Below are 17,301 nucleotides of genomic sequence, written 5' to 3'. Positions count from 1 at the left end.
TGAGTTCACACTTTGCCAGTGGGGCAGAAGCAACATTACTGACGTGCCATATATTTTTCCCGAAGCTTCTCTATACACACAAAACAAAATTGAAGGGATATTCATGTTCATTTAATTATTTCCCATTAACGATAACAAGAGACTATTTTTAAATGGGCTGGGTCTGAGCTTTCTCAGTGATTCCTTCCCTCTGTATGCACTATTGCAACTGTTGTGATCAACAGAGAAATTGTAGCTGGGAAGGTCTGAGATAAAAATTCTACAGGTAAGGGCAGACAGCTCTCTGTAGAAGACCTGGAATTTTAAAACTTCCAGCTATAGAACAGAAGGAAGCAGAGAGTTGCCATTGTAGCGCATGATGCAAAACCATGCCCTTCACACAGGCCTTCCCCAAATTAGCTCCCAGTCCAATGAAGCACCTAAGTGCATGCTTAACTTGGAGTGTGTTAGTAGCCCCATTGAAGTCAAAAAGTGAAGCATGTGCTTAAGTGCTTCATCAGAGCTTACTGAAGGAAAGACTGGCAACATTCTCCTAGAAGACAAGCACCAAGAAGTGAACCTGGTTAGGAATGAGGTAAATCCAAGAGAGGTCTTTTTTGCCTGGTAAGGCTAAACTGATGTGACCCCTCAGTTCATTATTTCTGGCATCTGGATACTATCGTGATGGCAGAAATAATGCACAGATTGACGCATATAGGAATAATGGAATAAACTAACAAACATTCTGATTAAAATTTTGGAAGAAGGCTTCTTGGAAATTTTAATTTTCAACAAATCACAAAATTTGACAGGCATGTATGTACATATACAGTAGTTACTGCTGAAAAGATTTCCATGACAGCTGAAAAAGATCTTCACTTCTCAGTGCAATGGGATTTACATGGGTATACTCCATCAGTGTTTCATAGCAATTACACGTACAAATCTATCTTTGCAGAGAGGTGACTACAAGTATAAAAATGACATTAGAAGCTACACTTACTGTTCTAACATGAGCATGTAAGCTTAATTTTTATTTATTGCTCACTAGATAGATGCTAACTGCTGAGAAACAATATACTGATACTTTTATCCTTTAGTTGTATGTGAGCTGGTGGGAAGCTGTGGTAGCAGTATCATTAGCTAAATGAAAAAAATCTGCATGTTTTCAAGAGCATATTTTATTTGCATTACAATAGATGCTGCTAACGTTCTTGATTATTTGGGATCAGTGTGCTCTGATAAAATATTCTGGATGGTTGTGGCATGGGCAATAGGCCTGGGACTTATACCTAAGAGCTTGTCTACACTTTCATTTTGTAGCGCTCTAACTTGCTGGCTCAGGGGTGTGAAAAATCACTCCCCTGAGCGCAGCAAGGCTGAGTGCTTTAAAGTGCTAGCATAAACAGGCTCCGAGCGCTGGGAGCCGTGCTCCCAGTGCTTGGAGCTAATCCCCTCATGGAGATGGATTACCAGGAGTGCTGAGAGAGCTCTCTCCCAGCGCTCATGCGCGACCACACTCGTACCTCAAAGTGCTGCCGCGGGAGCGTTCCTGTGACAGCGCTTTGAAGTTTCCAGTGTAGCCATACCCTAAGTCAAGTTCTCGGAGTTAACTATTGAACAACATAGCATGCACAACATGATGAAAAACACGTAATTGGATGTTTAATGATTTCAGAGACAGTCTGAATAACAGTGGACCCATGTCAATTAATTATAGTTGAGGTTTTGGGTGCCAAATTGTGCCTGTCTATCTGTCTCTCTCTCTCTCAACCCCCCCAGCCCCAAACAAAACAAAACAAAACAAAAAACACACCACACCTGGAAGCTAGATAAAAAGGCCATAGATAAGGAAATTAATATTCTTAGACTGAGCACGGAGGCTACTTTAGCACATATCAGAAGCAAAGAAGGCCTGCAACTCCTACAGAAGAAAGGAAGATAAGAATAAAAAATCAGTATGATGAAATGGCAAAGTTCAATAGGTTTCAGAGTGGTAGCTGTGTTAGTCTGTATCAGGAAAAAGAACAGGAGTACTTGTGGCACCTTAGAGACTAACGAATTTATTTGGGCATAAGCTTTTGTGGGCTAAAACCCACTTCATCAGATGCATGCAAGAGGTTATTCAAGTCTTATGGGTATCCTTCACAAAATTGATATCTAACCCTAGAAAATCCTATAGAAAGGAGTGTAAACTCAAACTATGGCGGGTCAAATATAAGATGAAAATAAGAACTAATAGGCAATTTGATGAGCTAGTAGTCAAAGACATAAAAACTAATAAGAAATTCTTTATATACCAAAAGGAGGAAATCTGTAAGAGAATTGGTAGGTCTCCTGGATCATCTGGGAGTTAAAGGAATATTGAAGATAGCAAGGGCATTGCAGAAAAATTCAATTATTTGTTAGCTTTATTTTTTACTAAAGGGATTTTGGAGAGGTACTCTTTAGGTAACAAAGGGTATGTCTACACTACGGGATTATTCCGATTTTACATAAACTGGTTTTGTAGAACAGATTGTATAAAGTCAAGAACACGCGGCCACACTAAGCACATTAATTCGGCGGTGTGCATCCATGTACCGAGGCTAGCGTCGATTTCCGGAGCGTTTTACTGTGGGTAGCTATCCCGTAGCTATCCCATAGTTCTCGCAGTCTCCCCTGCCCATTGGAATTCTGGGTTGAGATCCCAATGTAAAATCAGTGTCTCGGGTGATTCTGGGTAAATGTCGTCACTTAATCCTTCCTCCGTGAAAGCTACGGCAGACAATCATTTCGCGCCCTTTTTCCCTGGATTGCCCTGGCAGAAGCCATAGCATGGCAACCATGGAGCCCGTTTTGCCTTGTCACTGTCACTGTATGTGTACTGGATGCTGCTGACAGATGCGGTACTGCAGTGCTACACAGCAGCATTCATTTGCCTTTGCAAGGTAGCAGAGACGGTTACCATCCCTATTGCACCGTCTGCCATTGTAAATTGGCGATGAGATGACGGTTATCAGTCGTTTTGTACCGTCTGCTGCTGTCATGGGTGCTCCAGGCTGGCCTCACTGAGGTCAGCCGGGGGTGCATGGACAAAAATGAGAATGACTCCCCAGGTCATTCCCTTCTTTATATTTTGTCTAAAAATAGAGTCAGTCCTGCCTAGAATATGGGGCAAGTGTACTAGAGAACCAGAGAGCACAGCCACTCCAGGTCAGAGCCCCAGAGATCTCGCAGAAATGATGAGCTGCATGCTATTCTAGGGGGTGCCCCTGCAACAACCCCACCTGTGGCTTGCCTCCTCCCCCAACCCTCCTGGGCTACCGTGGCAGTGTCCCCCCATTTGTGTGATGAAGTAATAAAGAATGCAGGAATAAGAAACACTGACTTTTTAGTGAGATAAAATGAGGGGGAGGAAGCCTCCAGCTGCTATGATAGTTCAGGCAGTACAGAATCTTTTCTTTAGACATGAAAGCAGGGGCTGATAGCAACTGGAGACTGAGCTCTATGATGAGGACAGTTACCAGCCATTCTGTACCATCTGCCGGAATGACCAGGAGTCATTCACATTTTTATCCAGGCACCCCCGGCCGACCTCAGCGAGGCCAGCCAGGAGCACTCACGGGCTGATGATGACGATGGATGGCAGTCATATTGTACTGTCTGCCACCGGGAAGGGGATGCTGGTGTTCAGCGCTGCAGCACCCCGTCTACCAACAGCATGCAGTAGACATAGGGTGACATTGAAAAAAGACGAGAAATTTTTTTTCCCTTTTCTTTTTGGGGGAGTAGGGTGTAAATTGACGACATATACCGTGAAACATGCAGGAAAATGTTTTTAACCCTTCAGGCATTGGGAGCTCAGCCAAGAATGCAAATGCTTTTCGGAGACTGTGGGATAGCTGTAGTCCTCAGTACCCCCTCTCTCCCTCCATGAGCATCCATTTGATTCTTTGGCTTTCCATTACGCTTATCACACAGCACTGTGCTGTGAACTCTGTATCATAGCCTGGAGATTTTTTCAAATGCTTTGTCATTTCGTCTTCTGTAATGGAGCTCTGATAGAACAGATTTGTCTCCTCATACAGTGATCAGATCTAGTACCTCCCTTACGGTCCGTGCTGGAGCTCTTTTTGGATTTGGGACTGCATCGCCACCAGTGCTGATCAGAGCTCCATGCTGGGCAAACAGGAAATGAAATTCAAAAGTTTGCGGGGCTTTTCCTGTCTACCTGGCCAATGCATCTGAGTTCAGATTGCTTTCCAGAGTGGTCACAATGGTGCACTGTGGGATACCGCCTGGAGGCCAATACCGTCAGTTTGCTGCCACACTAACCCTAATCAGACATGGCAATAGCGATTTCAGCGCTACTCCCTTCATTGGGGAGGAGTACAGAAATCGGTTTAAAGAGCCCTTTATATCGATGTAAAGGGCTTCGTTGTGTGGACGGGTGCGGGGTTAAATAGGTTTAATGCTGCTAAATTCGGTTTAAACGCGTCGTGTAGACCAGGCCAAAGATGAGGAACTGTCAAAGAGGAGTTTATTGGAAGAAACTGACAAATAGCAACAAGTCTCCAGAACTATATGGTGACACACAGGAGTTCTGAAGGAATGTAAGAATGAAGTAATGGAGTTTCTAACAAAAGTATGCAGTCTCTTATTTAAAATCAGCTACTACACAAGAAGATTGGAGGAAAGCAAATATTGGCTGGGGACTCCCATGAGTCTGCGTTTTGCCATCTGAAAGGGAAGACTGTGATGCATCATGGGCAATGGAGTTCAACCAGGGATCCCAGTCTATAGAAGAGAATGGGAGCAGGAGTCACTCTGTCTTCCATGACATGTAGCAGCATTTCCAATTAGAAATATTTTTGGGTTTGAATTGCTGATGAAAAATTGACATTTTGGGGGGGGAGCGGGGTGGGAAGGAAGAGGATATTTTTGACCATGGTCGTCTGTTGTTTAATGAATAGGTGGGCAGGACCAGATTAAGACCTTTAGAGTCCCTTAGCACTGAAAAGATTATGGTGCCCCCCATATGTAATTCAAAATAAAAACAATACTACACTGTAAAATAAAATTTTATTTTTTGAAATGAAACAAAACTTACATATATGCTGAAATTAAAATATCTTCTTTCTAGATTTTCTGATTGCAAAATTCTGGATAAATTCATTGAAGCTGACTCGACGAAGCATGTCCGCTTCCATACACAATAGGGAAAGTGAATCAAGTCTGTCCTGACACGTTGTTCTCTGAGGGTTTTTTTTTCTTTTCAGCTGAGAAAAAGAGCGTTCTGCAGAGTAGTTAATAATCATCAATGTTAGAAAAATATGTAGTGCAATCTCTACATTTGGAAATACACATTGTATTCTGTCTTTCAGTATTGTGTCATGAAGACCAATGTGACTGAATTTCATTTTTCCTGTTTCATTAAACTTTGCGCACATATAACAGTGGAACTGCTGTACTTCTCTACAGAGATTCATGTTCAAGTCAACAGGGTATGAGTCAACTAGCTTTTGGGAACCTTGTGAATATTATTCGTCAGATAAGTCCATATCGTTAAGAGAAGAAAATCTACTTGATAGTTTTTTGTACATTTCACCTCTCCTCTTCATATGAGCTTCAAGTGTATCAATTATAGCATAGTAAGTAGATATGTGAAATTTGTCTCTAAGATTCAGTGCTGTTTCTGTTGCACTGCTATCAGTTGCTTGTTTTTTTTCTGATTCTCTTGCGGTACTGGGCTTCTTTGTAGTTAGTATCAGGCAAGATATCTTTTGATATATCTTCAAATCTTTCGAAATCATTCCTCAAAGTGTGTAAGTGGTCTGCTAATGATTCACAGAGGTCTGACGTGTTTTCAAATCCAATTCTTTTTCTTGGGGAGCTTGACTTTTATAATAAAAGTGTGGTAAAATTTCATTCCACATGGTCAACATGCATACAAACTCTAGTTCTTGCATCTTGTTTGTAATGTTTTCTGCCTCTCGTATAGTTTCTCCCCTTTGTGATTGATCTTCAGCTATACTTTCTAGTGCATCCAAAATCTTTGAGTAGGACTCCAGAATTGCACTTGTTGCCACTGCATGTGCCTCCCAGCGAGTATTAGAAAGAGATTTCAATACACGATCATTGCCCAAATATGTTTTAAGAACTCCCCATCGGTGTGTTGAGGCAGAGAAAAATGTATAAAGTAACTGGACTGTTGAGAAAAACCTTACTGTCACTGGACAACAATCAACAGCACTGCAGCCAACAAGACAGAGAGTGGGCAGCACATGGTATGAATATGGCATATTTGTTCTGTTCTAAAAGCTTCTTCTGCATTCCTTGATAACGCCCTGGCATGTTGGAAGCATTATCATAAGACTGACCTCTGCACTTTGAGAAATCTGTTTTGCAAACTTGGCACAGATAATGCAGTACTTGATTTGCCATTTCTTCACCAGTGTGGCTTTTCAAATTTAGGAATGTTATAAATCGTTCAACTGGTTTTCCATTTGTGGGAGACTCATATCTAAGTACAATATTCAATTGATCAGTATGGGAAAGATCAGGTGTAGAATTGACAGGTAAACTGAAGTACTCATCAGTACTTATTTCATCCACAATAGCTGAACGAACTTTGTCACTCATTAGACCAATGCGTTCATCACATATTGTCTTGGATAAGTATGATGGGTTACCTTTGCCAGTATTCCCATATTTTGAGATATGGCCTGCTAAAAATGGGTCAAACTAAGTCACAAGCTCCAACAATCCCAAGAAATTTCCATTCTGCAATGATCCAAATGTGTCATTTGATCCCCGGAAAGGCAGACCATGTTCAGCTAATGTTTGAATAACAGCTTTAACATGCTGCAAGACATGTTGCCAGTATTCATGCTCCCCTTTAATTTGTTCTTCCAATTTTTGTGTCAATCCAGAGCCATGTCTTCGATTTAAATATATCAACATTGAATCTCTGTGAGTAGTGCTATTTTTCATGTTGTTCAATTAAAACTGTTCCGCCAGTCACTAAATCCATCTGCAGCAAACCGAGATGTTGAAGGTTTATATGCAAAAAGTTTGCAAACAAAACAGTACACAGACCCTGTTGATGATGAATACAGTAGCCATCTCGAGTGTATTTCTCACCATTCGCTTTCATGCTGAAAAATATTTTTTGTGGACAATATCTTGTTTGTTTGCCATTTGTAAAAGTCCGACATGATTTCTCAAATGGCCCAGTGTGGTGTTGACAGCCATTTGGTCCACGAGCTATCCAGTAAGCTACATCACCAATACTGAAATCCACCCACATACCAGGATCTTTTCTCCTTTTACAGCATGAGCAGGTTCAGTCTCTGACACGTCCACACCTTCTAGAACAATGTCTGTTTTAGCACCAGGAGTAGGATGATCAGTTACAGTCTCTGATTTCCTCACATTATTTCGATCTACGTTAGTAGGATGCCTACTTGGTTTAGGTGGGGATAAGTAATAAAAAGAGAACAGAAAAATGAGGGAAGTGTGTGTAGTGGAGTGTAAGGAAGTCTAACAAAGTTCTGATTTTTCCCCATGATGACTACTTCGAGGGTTTTTTGAAATATCAAATATCAAATTTTTTCTAAAAAAAAAATCTTTGTTTTTTTGGTTCCCCCTGTTTTGATGGTGCCCTCAGCATGTGCTTAGTCTGCCCTGGGTGGAAGCATACGGCAGAGCTGCTTCTATCCTGGGCATACCCAGGCCAAATTCTTTTGACTTTTGCTCCTCTCCTTCCACAGACATAGGTGCATCAGTCCTAGTGTGATTAGACCATGCAGTCCTGTCTCTAAGCCTATAACTATTTATTTTATAAATCCATACTTGCCAAAAACCTGTTCCCTCCTGATAGGTTTGTGTCTTCAGGTTTTCTCTGACTTGAGTGAGTGGAAAAGAATAGCGGAAAAAATGGGGGGTTAGCCTCTTGGATATTTCATGAGATGATTATATTATTTATAAATTATTTATGACTTTGATTCTACACACTTTCTCCCCAGGTTATGTGTCTTGTGTAACTGAACAGTATGATTTATCTTAAATTGCCCAGCTGACATGCTTCATGAATCTCTGTACACTCTACTGATTCTGTTCTCTTCTCTGGCCTTCACTAGTGGACAAGAGACATTTGCAGAAAGTGATTTTTGCATGTAAATGTGTTCAGGCCAAAGCTCCAGAGCATTTTGTTATAACATATGTACAATCCCCTAGATTTGGTTTACTGCCTAACTCAGTCATTGAGTCTATTTATTTTATTTAAATTAGCACTAAACTAAACTGTGTGTGTGTTTAGTTTTTAGGGGTCACTTTTATGGCAGTCTTTACATCCTTACTTTACTATTTTAAGGCCTCTTTTTCCTGGAAAAATTTAGAGAAAAGCTGAACCATAAAGGGTCTTATGAGACAGGATGTTGTTTACAAATGGCTGTATTCTTATACTGGTCTGTTGAGAGGGAGAGGGTATATTAATATTATTAATGGAGATTACCCATGCAAAATTTCATACATATATACTGGGAGTTTTGCATTTGACTTAAACTGGGAGCAGGACAGGAAGCCTGTAGTGATGCAAATTAGAGTCATAGGCCATATCCTCAGCTGGTGTAAATCAGCAAAGCACCACTGAAATCAAAGAGCTACACTACTTGACAGTCTGATCCTTGAAGCATATACACATTTCACTTTGAATATCCTGGGAGGAGCCCAATTGTTATCTTCCTGTGCACTCAAAATTCCCATTTGTCTATTTGGGATTGGGAGTTAGTGTGCAAATTAGAGAGAGATGATGCTCCACATCTGGAGGCTTATGAAGTACATGTAAGCACACTACAGCAAGAGCTGCATTTAAACCCTAAGGAGGTCAGGCAACTTTTGAATACTATAATGACAATTTTGAAATTAATTTCTAATCTTTTTGTAATCACCCTTTTTGAGTTCAATAGGTGCCTCACTCTCACACACACCTACCCACCCACCAACCATTCCTGGTGTCTTTATGTATCAAGTCTTGTGTTGGAATAGTAACAGGAAAATCCATGAAAGAGACTGCAGCCAAATCTGACTGACTAAGATACCAGTTACCAGGGTCAGGAAGTATCGTGAATGATGACATCTGTCATAGTAGAAATGCTCCTCAAACCAGTCCAATACCAGACTAGTGAGTTTCTTACCACAAATGCTGCTGAAAATGGATCTTTGGACACTAGTAGTTTTTCTGCCTTGTTTAGCTGCAATTCACTTGCCTCACAAACTATATATAGTTCCTTTGAAATTCTTCCCCTCTTTGCCATCTTGGGACAAAGTGTAGTAGCAAGGTAGGAGTGAGGACCAGCTAAGCCCCCACTTGCTCCCTGTGATCCATTCCCTAGACCCTGACACTAGTGGAAAGGAAGCAGTAGAACCAGCCCCAAGAATCTCCATCATATATAGGCTAGGATAAGTAGAACAGGATTTCCTAGAGGCAGAGTTAGCCCTGGGGAGCACAAAGCAGCTGCAGTGAGATAAATGTGTAGCCAGATACTGCTGCTCCCTTCATAGCCTTTGGGACCCAGCAGATACTGAACACTTTGTGCAGATTGGTTTTGTCCCAACCTCCTCTCACCCTTCTTACCTGCTGTTCATTTTTTTTTCCATTCTTCTGCCTCCCCTTTCATCACCCTCAGTAATCTTCTTCCCCTTCCTTTTCTCTTCTCACTTGCTCCTGTTAACCTCCTCCTGCCATTCTCTCCTCACCTCTCCTTTGCCTGTTAATAAAAAATAAGTAAATTAAAAGATGGAACTAACAAGACACACACTTGTCACCCTGATCACTTTGTGTGTGTACATATTCATATCCTGTGCTTCTCATCCATTTTTGTCCTTTTATATTGCAAGCTCTTGACGATAGGGTTGTCTTTTTATGTGTATTTAGAAAGCTCCTGGCACATTTTGAGCCTTGCTGTCATATAATTAATATATTATTAGGTGATATTCAAGATACAAATTAAAAAAAAAAGGGGGACAAATTCACTGTCATTCAAGTATTGTTAATACCATGTAAGTTAGATTAACTTGCCTTTGAATGAAACATTAAATATATTCACATCATTTGTGTACATGTAAAATATAATAGTCTTGTAAATAATTAATTGCATTTTACAGTTGTGAAGTATGTCTCTTTTTTGCATATTATTTTGTGGGAAAGAGTTGTTCATTTGAGGGTGACAATATTTTGATCAGGCATATATCAAGTGCAAAAGTTTGAGAGTTTTTACTTTGCTGGTTTCCATAATTACCAGATAGCTAATATGAGCTTGCCAGGTCCAACATGCTAATAATTGCTTTCTAGCTTTTAGGAAGACAGAAATTATATAGTAGCTATGTCTGAACAAGATTCTGCTTCAATAGTGTAACTAAAACATGATACTGTGCTTTCTTAGCATTGCAAAACATACATGATGTCCCTGTTCTCTCAATACAGAAAATAATAAACTCAAAGGTAAATTTACTTTAGTAGTACTCAGATGGCTATGGGAATGCTGGGTCATCAATAATAGATGAACTCTTTGCAATTTTCTGAGACATCATGGAGATGTATCATGAATCATTTTCAGATAAAAGGTAAATGTTCTGTCTGATTTTACTTCTATTATAGTGCTGCATTTTTCTGCTTTGTTTGCAGATTTCCCCAGGAAAGCGCTATATGGTTGAGAAGCAGTGCATTTTCTTCCTAGGTTGCCTTTACTGAATTGACTGTGTAGACTAAGCAGCTTGATTCAACTTAATTCTGCTAAATCTTCAGCATTATGTCTGAATCTTTTGTGTTTGGACCTGATTTTACATTCCAGACAGCATGTTCACCTCTATTCTGTGCTGAGCTGTTTAGAAGAATGTAAAAACAACAGTGCATAGAGAAGATTCTCAAGTATTGCACATGCTTGGTTTTCTGCAATCAGAGTACAAAACTAGACTAATGGGGTATGCAACATATTGTTACTATGTTGCCAACCATCTTACAAACGTATACAATGAGTCTAAAAGATTTTTGTACAGTGTCTAGTTTCTGGAAGAATGGTCTGTAGCTTATGTTTTCTCTTTCAGTATAGCAAGGTCTTTAACAATTATGATTACAGCCATTACATTGGGTCTACAAGTGCAAATAGCAGTATTTGAAGGTAGCAAAAGGCAGGCAGTCGGAGATAGGTGAAACAAGAAAAAAATGCACAAAATGTTATGGCCTGGAGCAGCTGCAGTTTAAACAGATAATCCAGACTTAACGTTGAAACAAAGAAAAAAAATTCTTAAACTACTGAAGGATTCTGTATTTGTTTCTCCATTTCAGCACTAAAGTATTGTAGTTATGAAGTGGAATGAAATTAACAGAGTATTACTACATTTGGGACTTTGCAGATATGAGAGTGTAGAGAACGGGTTACCCCACTCCTGGGGGCGGGGAAGAATGGGAATCAGGAAAAAAAATTGGGTGCGCAACCTTAATTCATACCCTTTATGTATAGGGATTATGATAGAGTATTTAATTACATGACCACAGAACAATTTTCATTCCACACAACTCATGCCTCAATCAGCATACACAATAGACTGTGCTCACTCAATGAGTAAGCTATTCAATATTTTGTTTTCTCCTCATTGTTCAGTGTAGCCCCATGCCTTATTTATGGCACTATTGAAACTGTGCTCTTAAGAAAGAATTATTAATTTCCTCATGGGTATTTCTTCATCACTATAGTTCCCATGTGCTTCAGAAACATTTTTCTTTTTTTACAACAGCTCTATGAGATGAGGAGCTATTACCATCCCTATTTTAAACATGGGGAATTTTGGAATACAGAGATTAATGTCAAAAGTATCTACTAATTTTGGGTGCCCAATATGAGACACCTAGGACCTGATTTTTCAGCCTATGTAGTAGTTTATAATATGTTCAAAGCACAGCTTTCATTGACTTCAGTTGGAGCTCTGGGCATTCAGATCTCAGGATCTCAAGGCAGGTGCCCAGAACACAGAATTAGTGACCATCTATGAAAAGTTTTGTTCAAGTGACTTGATCAGCATCACATAGGAAGACAAGTCTGCCTTACCCATAAGAACATACCTTTCTTTTCTTGCAGTCCCCTGCCTTGTTCACTACACTCCTTGCAGTGTCTGCTAGCAATGAAGTAGGAGTCCTGTGGAAACAACCACCTGCTTGATTATACAGTCCTGATTCATCCCCCAAAACAGGTCCTTCCTGTTCATTAAATGAGGCTCAGGGTCAAACTGACTGCCATATTTGAGTTCAGGAAGGAATTTTCTCCCAGGTCAGACTGGCTGAGATCCTAGGGGTTTCTTTTTTTTTTTTTGCTTTCTTCTGCAGCATGGGTCACGGGTCATATGCAGATTTAAACTAGTGTAAATGGTGAATTCTCTGTAACCTGAAGTTTTTAAACCATGATTTGAGGACTTCAGTAACTCAGCCGAAGTTAGGGGTCTATTTCAAGAGTGAGAGAGGTTCTGTGGCCTACAGCATGGAGGAGGTCAGACTAGATGATCATGATGGTCCTTTCTGACCTTAAAGTTGATGAGTCTGCCCTGGGACTTGGGGATTAGTATGAGATTCCTGAATGAAGGGATTGCCTGCATGCTGACTAGCCACCTCTGATCTAGGGCTGGTGTATGTGTATAAATAAAACAAATTATACTTAGTGATGTGGACTCCAATTATATTTGGATTTCCTCTTCCACTGGATGCCCACATGCTACTGCTCAGCAGAAGGGTGACAATGTGTCTGAAGGAGGGAGGCAGCAATATTATACAACATGCATGACTGCTGAAATGCATATCTGGATTGTAAAGGGTAGAATTCCATTTTGATTGATGGTCCCTATGTGGATTCCATTGTGCATGTGTATGCACTCAGTGTGCCTGGGACTGGAAGATTTTTGTTTAACAATGTCCATTGGTCCAGTCTCCTGTTCCTCACGCTCCCATGAGAGTGTATAAAGGCAGTGTGGACCGACCGCCTTTCCAGTTTCTTTCTACTGCAGCATGGGTCTGAGACAGGACCCTTTCAGTATCCACAGAGAGTAACCCCAGAGGACTTTGACATCCCTACTATTTGGAATATCTTCTTTCCTTAAAGCCCTTATGGTGAATCCACTGTACATAGTCTTTTATAAGGATAACATTTCCGTGTGGCTGCAGCCTAAATTTACCCCCAGAGAGATCTCAGATTTCCACCTATCTACCTTATTCCCCAAACCAGACACCACTGATGGAGAGAGAAGCCTGCATTCCCTGGATATCAGTCAAGCAGTGGCATTCTGTCTCCAAAGAACAAAGCCATTTAGGAAATCACCTCATCTAATTCGCAGAACAAATGACAGAGGAAGCAGTCTCTTTCCAAAGACTTTCCAAATGGACTGTGGGATGCATTCTATTATGTTACCTGTTGAGAAAACACTCCACTACCACAGGGCATGAGAGGTCACTGTACTAGAGCCCAGGCTGTTTCTATAGCCTTCCTTTGAGATTTTCCTCTTGCTGAAATATGTAAAGTGGTTACATGGGGTTGAGTACATACCTTTTGAGACATTATACATTAGTCCAGGCTTCTGCAGCTGAGACATCACTCAGCACAGTAGTCCTTCTGTCAGCAGTACCACAGAGGTCCTCGCACCCTCCTATGCAATGAATGCTGCTTGTCAGTCACCCACAGTGAAGTACACATGGACCATCACTCAAAGAAGAAAGAAAAGTTACCTAATACAGTAACAGGATTCCTTTGTGATGTATTGACCTTATCTGTGTTCTACTACCCACTCTCTTTCCCCTCTGCTTCAGATCTTTATATATAGATTTGTGGTAAAGAAGGAATGGGACTGGCAGTTGGTCCATGCTGCCTCTGATGCCTTTGGATTGGAGCACAAGGAGTAGCAGAACACAGTCACAGAGCAATGGACACTGTTAGAAAAACTCTTCTTGTCTCAGGCACAATGGAATATAAGTAGGGATCGCATAGTCTCAGAGAACTCGAATTACAGTACAAGGTAAGCAACTTTTTTACTTTTAGAGAAATCTCATCAACCTTATCCCTGCCTTCATTTTTGTATTTATTCCCAGATTTTCTACAAAATGTAGACATGCATCCACGTGAGTAACACAAGTGTTTTTTCATGTCAGTGAAAGAAGAAGAATAAAACTGAGCTGAGTGAGACTTTGCCATGGTATTTAATCTGTAAATATGGGTTTTTGTGTAGTTTGTCTTTTGGATATTTTGCAGGAGGCAGAGCAGGAGAATATGAATGAATGTGCATTTAAGTCATATATGAGCTACATGATAGATGAAGAGAGTTTTTGATGGCTCCATCTGGCTAGAAGGTTCTGTGTGATCTATTTTCTAACAGATGGAGAATAGCACTTAGTGGAGCCTTTTGAATATAAAAGCACTGGCATTATTATAGTGCAGTATCATTCAGAGCCCCCATTTCTTTCAGAGTGACAGGTGATGTTGCTGGTATGTGTGAGATAACTGATTTTCCCCCTGCTGCACTGAACATGTGCATGCCAGGTTTCCTTGCCTATGTCAGACCTATCCAGTTTCCTGTCATTCCTCACTGCAACAGGAGCTGAAGGAAAAATAAAAAACAAGTTTCCATTTGGAAAAACATATTGAATACAAAGACAATTGAGGGGGAAATACATGTGTTAGAAGTGTTTAGACACTGGATTGGGTTTCTGTGCGACACTTTAATAGGTATAGAAAAATGAATGAATGGAGACTAGTTCAGTCTTTTCTAAATGTGCAGACTTCTTCTGAAACAGCACTAGGAGTTCCTTTCTCTCATCCTACTTCTACTTCCTTCCACTTCCCCTTGTGTATACAGAATCCCATTGAGTAACCCTGCCCGGGACCTGCACTTCCAAGCAAGATTTCATTGGTTACCATGCAGCACAGCAACTGGGCCTCATAGCAATCTTGTATCTAAACCAAGGGTGGGCAAATTTTTTGGCCCAAGGCCACATCTAGGTATGGAAATTGTATGGAGGGCCATGAATCCTCACGAAATTGGGGGTTGGGGTGCGGGAGGAGGTGAGGGCTCTGGCTGGGGGTGCAGGCTCTGGGGTGGGGCTGAGGATGAGGGGCTTGGGGTGTAGGAGGGTGCTCCGGGCTGGGACCGAGGGGTTCAGAGGGCAGGAGGGGGATCAGGGGTGGGGCAGAGGGTTGAGGAATGGGAGGAGGTCAGGGGTACAGACTCTAGGTGGTGTTTACCTCAAGCAGTTCCTGGAAGCAGCGGCATGTCCCTCCTCTGGCTCTTATGGGGAGGTGCAGCCAGGTGGCTCTGCTCGCTGCCCCATCCGCAGGCGCTGCTCCCGCAGCTCCTGGAAGCAGCTGCATGTCCCGCTTCTGACTCCCAGAGGCCCGGCGCCGGCCAGGCAGCTCTGTGTGCTGCCCTGTCTGCAGGCGCCGCTTCTGGCCAATGGGAGCTGCAGAACTGGCGCCTGAGGCAGGGGCAGCATGCGGAGCCCTCTGGCTGCCCCTGTGCATAGGATCTGGGTGGCGGGGGGGAGAGACAGGTTGCTGTTTCTGGGAGCCACGCAAAGCGGGGCAAGCCCGCAACCCCACTCCCCGGCAGGTGCTCGAGGGCCAGATTAAAAGTCGGGCGGGCTGGATGCAGCCTGTGTCGTAGTTTGCCTGCCCCTGATCTAAACCCTTCTCCATTTCTCAGGGGTTGCTGCTGAGCTTCTTCTCTTGGGCTTAGAAAGACAATGTAATGTAGTCAAATTAATGTGTAATTAACTAATTCAGCCTCAGATAATTGCACCCAACTCTTGTCCTCAGTGAGAGTTGTGTGAAAGTATCTGAAGACAACATTTGAACCATAGATTTGTATCTGTGTTATCTATTGAATTGTGACTTAAAGATCCTGCTTGCATTGGGGAAGACCGAGGAAAGGCTATGCAGCAGTTGGGAGTCCTGGTTCAGTCAGAATTTCTGTGGTGTTCTGGGAATAGTGGAAACTTGCTATACTTTTTCTAGGCTGCAGGATGTGCTGCCCCCTGCATCAGCTCAGCTGGTACACGACAGAGGAGTATAGGGTCATGGTACTGCCTCTGTCCAGCACTCTTGGAGATCCATCATCGTTGAGCTAGACTGGAGAAGTACTTCTTCTCTTTGCTTTATAGCTGGCTGTTTACCTCTGACTCCCCTTAGTCCTGGACCCACACGAGGTCACTCAATTTTTTTCTGGCCCATAATGTTGTACACCCTAGAAACTAAGTGATAGCTTGCTGAAGTGCTAAAAGCACAGGACTGGATTATGGTATTACCACAAGCCCTGCATAATGAGGGCTGCTTTCCCCTTGCTCCAGGAGAGAGGTTCGGGGACATAATCAGTGCCAATCCTTTACTTGGTGCTAGTGTAACCCATGCCTGGTTGGTGTGGCACTCTGTCCCCCTCCCCCAGCCGCTACACCAGCTAGAGATTGATGATATAGCCTTGGCTGAGAGACGCGTGCCTTTTAGCTCACGCAGTAGATGCTTGTGCATTAAGCTCCCCTGATGCCGATCAGGGTCTTTTGGTGTTACAGTTGCTCTGTACTAGTTCACCTGTGTAGATCAGCCCACTATTGGAGAGGAGGGTCCACCCATCTCCCACCCAAATGATTAGATGAGTAGTGGCCTGCAGAGGCTGCTCTGCTCCTACTCTGTGACAATGTGGACAGCCCATGCAGAGGAGGAAGGAGGAGCCTTATGCCCCTTGTTGCTTGGGTGGCCAGTACTAAAGGTCACAATTTGGCCCATAATGCTTTTTCATTTATGAAGCAGCCACCTTCTACCCAGAACTTGTATAGTTTTAGGCATCAATGTACTTACATTTCCAGCTCTGCATTTCTTAAATGTCCACATGATATCCATTTGAGAGAGCCTGTAAAACTCTACCTAATGTATTCACATGCCAAGTGAGCCCCTTGGGCTGGATTCTAACCTGCATGCATACAGGCAGGGAGTGCCAAGTTGTTTGGGAATCCAGTATTCCTCCTACAGGACCACAGCTTTGAATTTCTCAAAATGTGGGATGAGTTCCTGCACACCCATGATTCACCTGCAGTGGATCTCCTGAGGGCACCTTCCATGCCATGTCACCACCGCCCCCTTCACTGGGACCCCACAGAATCCCCTAGTGTTGGATTAAAAAAACAAAAATCTCAGAGATTGTAATGATACAGGAGCTGTAGGTAATCTCTCTCATGTTGCTTCACTATCTTGAGACATATTCTAGATTCATTGTGAAATAGGAACAATACATGACAGTTTACATTGCAGTATTTGT

At 42.1% G+C, this 17,301-nt stretch overlaps 1 protein-coding gene across 7 annotated transcripts in view; it reads left to right on the top strand.

Moving 5' to 3' along the window:
• Positions 1 to 17,301, top strand: part of PAG1 (phosphoprotein membrane anchor with glycosphingolipid microdomains 1) — a 164,727-nt gene that overhangs the window by 18,830 nt on the left and 128,596 nt on the right. For 4 of the 7 annotated variants that reach the window (XM_050941054.1, XM_050941055.1, XM_050941061.1 and 1 more), the window contains exon 2: positions 13,811 to 14,016. The exons of the other annotated variants lie outside the window; for them this stretch is intronic. The gene's annotated coding sequence lies outside the window, so the exon portion shown is untranslated. The remainder of the gene's footprint in view (positions 1 to 13,810; positions 14,017 to 17,301) is intronic. 7 annotated transcript variants of the gene reach the window in all.

The sequence above is a fragment of the Gopherus flavomarginatus genome, chromosome 2, assembly GCF_025201925.1.
Source record: "Gopherus flavomarginatus isolate rGopFla2 chromosome 2, rGopFla2.mat.asm, whole genome shotgun sequence".
Taxonomy (NCBI): Eukaryota; Metazoa; Chordata; order Testudines; family Testudinidae; genus Gopherus; species Gopherus flavomarginatus.
The sequence above is the reverse complement of the archived record's forward strand: the minus strand, read 5'-3'. Positions and strand labels throughout refer to the sequence as shown.